General features: G+C 41.5%; 1 pseudogene; it reads right to left on the reverse strand.

Moving 5' to 3' along the window:
• Positions 1-768: 768 nt before the first annotated feature.
• LOC148009765 (U-box domain-containing protein 1-like) lies at positions 769-2441 on the reverse strand (annotated as a pseudogene).
• Between the last annotated feature and the right edge of the window lie 844 nt (positions 2442-3285).

A 3285-nucleotide genomic window follows, 5' to 3' on the forward strand; every position in this document is an offset into this window, starting at 1 on the left:
AAGACGAATTCAAGGGGAAGTCATAGCTAGAGGTAAAAAGGTGATTCAAGCTAAGCATAAGAAACATTTGGAATTCAGGAAGAATGATGTGTTCCTCAAGCAGCAGTAGATGGAGTGGAGATCCATCTTCCTTAGGGAACATTGGAAGATATGGCAGAAATGCACTAGAAAAGTGTGGTCTAGTACTCCATAAACAAATTGAACACCCCTCTATGTAAGGTGTATATGCAGAAGCTAAACATGAAGGAGAGGCTCAATAAGTTTATAAAAATCCATGCATGGTGTGTCATGTGCCATCAATCTTGGGAGTCAATTCTCCATGTTCTTTGGCATTTCCTTGCAAGCAGGCTTTGTCTAAAAGAACGTGACAGTGTGGATTACAATTGTAGGCCTTAATGTAGAGGTTATGATGAAGATGGCATTGTTTGGGGACAAAGGTGTATTGGACGAAACCTATGGAATGTCATCAGGGCATTAACATTAGCACCATTTGCGCCAATAAGAATGCTCAAATATGATCTACTATCTAGATAGACTGTAAGAGAAGTGCCTGCAACATGTAGAAAGATGAGGAGGAGAGAGCATGTCTTCAAAGTGGAGGTACAAGCTCCTTAGAAAGACAAAATTTTCAAGCTTGTGGGAAGGCTTTTTGAAGCCCAATATCATATTTTTCCATGAACCTCAAAATACTTTGTGATCGAACCTTCACATTAAAAGAAGGAAAGAGAGAATAGAGTTCTCTTTCGATTTTCGCAACAACGTGGGTACTCATTCAGACTGTGCATAATCAAGGGCTAACAATGGGGTAGGGGCTCTGCTACTACATGCGACAATGCACATGAAGTAGATGTCTGCAGCCATAATCAAGGCCTTGTTGTGATCATAAATGGATACATTGAGCAAGGCACTCATCACATTCTCTTGGGTTTGGGGGTCTTTGGAGGACAGAAGAGAAACAAGAAAGGGTATAGCACCCACCTCTGCTATACATATCCTGTTGTGCTCACTACTCTTTGCCAGCAACCTTATTTCATAGGCTACCTGCCTTTGTATTTCAGGTGATCTTGTAGCTAATTTTCTCACAAGAAAAGAAGCAGTCGTCCTGGCATCTTCTAGAGCTGAATGAGTCATTGTTACATTGCTATGATCTGTTTCTTGGCAGTTCAAATTTATTTTGTTACCACATTCATTGCCAAGAGAGAGACTCTTTTGTGCACACCATTGGCTAATCAAACTTCTTAATGCATAATTAGGAATCAAGCTGACATGAAGGAGTTTTTGCTCACTTTTGGAGCATGTTGAGTGGCCTGATTTGATCCACCTTGTTATTGAGCATCGATCATATGTATGGCCAATTGCCACCACCATAGGATCAGTCATCAGTTCAAGAGAGACTGGGGGCATCTAAATTCATCAGGTAGAATTAAATCCCTTGAATTTAAGTCATCATCACTAATGTTGGCTACAGAAGCTTGATTGGCAATTTTATCTAGGTGTGGATTAAGGGCAGCTAAGTAGCAGTTTTTAGGGCTACCTTGGCCATAGATGACACATGTGGCATACCGCAAGAATGTGATCAGCTTGCTGATGGTTGATAAAGTAGCAAGTTTACCCGTGTATGCTTGGTTATGTATCTCTTGTTCCAATAACCTGATCTCTTTATGGCAAGATCTGGTGTGATATAACTCCATAGCCTCGAGAATCCATTGCATTTTACCTGCATTGCAATCAGCTTTCCTTTCCATGTCATGAATTGCAGACAGCAGCGCTGAACAAACTCTCTCGTCAGCTGCCTCCTTGATAATTTTCGTTCTCTTCAACTGTACATGAACCAATTCTATTTGCTCGTGAAGCTCTTCGGGTATGTCCATGAGCTGTAAGGGAAAGACATCCAAGGCCTAATCCATAGCTTCAGCAATTCTCTTGAACTGATGAACAATGGCTTCACTGTAGACTATCTGCCACATGCTGCTGCGCTCCAAGCAATCTTTGAGTAAGAGTTCAGCTGTTCTAATGGTGAAGCTGAGCTGTTTAAGGCAAATCAAAGCTGATGGAGGCAGGGGAGCCTGGGAAATGCTTAATTCTTCAAAAAGCATGGTGAGCAGTTTAATCCTTCTCACCATCATTGATGTATTGCGCCGATGGTGCACAGTAACTGGTCCGAAGGATGCTACAGTCTGAGACATGGTGATCAAGTCCTTGATTAAGGCCTGTGGATTGTTCAAATTAGCCATGGTATGACCTGTTGCCATCCAGTTGGGATGAGGCTCAAGTCCGTTGGGGACGAGAGATTTATGAATCAGACAATACCTTGCCCATGCAGCCAGGTACAAATTTCCCCGCGCAACCAGGCACAATTTGGATAAAGCCTCAGCAGAGACTAATAAAACTCCAACTACATGTTTGTTCCTGGTCCCCCATAACGCGATGGTGTTGATCATTTCGTGATCAAGCCCTAAATGATCATCAAGAGCTGTGAACTGTGATTCAAATTACCCATATTACGACCAGCCATGTCTGGGATGGAAGAGATGGATACAATTCAGATTAATTCATCATACGGACTCGAGGCCGCTAGCTTATCAACATCTCTCTCTCTCTTATACTGGGTTGCATCTCCATTAAATTGTACATCAACCTCTATAGGTAGAAGCCATATCTACTAAGCATGCCAGCTTGACATTCTGAACCTCTGAAGGTACCATTCATTAGTGTGCGCACTACGTTGTTGCTGAGAACTGATACGTGACCCTAGTTCAATTTCTTGAAGTCATAATCAGTCTCATATGCTCAAGATAACTAATAGTTTGCACACTCTTGTATCACAAAAAGTTTTGGATAAATTCCTACATTGTGAATTACGATAACATCATGAGCTTCTACGAGGACCATATACCTATCTAAGTGCAGTTGGGTTCAGGCATCGATTTCCAACAGTGATCAGCTTCGAATGCAACAATTTTGACAATTATATGACAATAATTTAACCCATCTTAATATGGTTTTTAATTGACCATTGTGATTACCCTGATAACGAAAGCAAAGAAGTGGTTTAATTTTCTTTTTTGGTCAACGCTCAATTGATCTGATGGTGCAAATGCTCCCAATGATCGAAGCAAACCTCATCGCCAGTACACAACACTTATGGATTTGATGCAAACTACAAAACTTGGGGACCAATGCAAGAACGAGGCGATGACATGGTTCACCGAATTTCCGAGTAATCACTCTGGACAGGAAGCCATCTCCCTGTTAGCAAACAAAACTTAGGTTTTTTATTTTTGC

This window comes from Lygodium microphyllum, chromosome 30, assembly GCF_053477565.2.
Source record: "Lygodium microphyllum isolate KBCC chromosome 30, Lygodium_microphyllum_v1.1.10, whole genome shotgun sequence".
In the NCBI taxonomy this organism is placed as follows: Eukaryota; Viridiplantae; Streptophyta; class Polypodiopsida; order Schizaeales; family Lygodiaceae; genus Lygodium; species Lygodium microphyllum.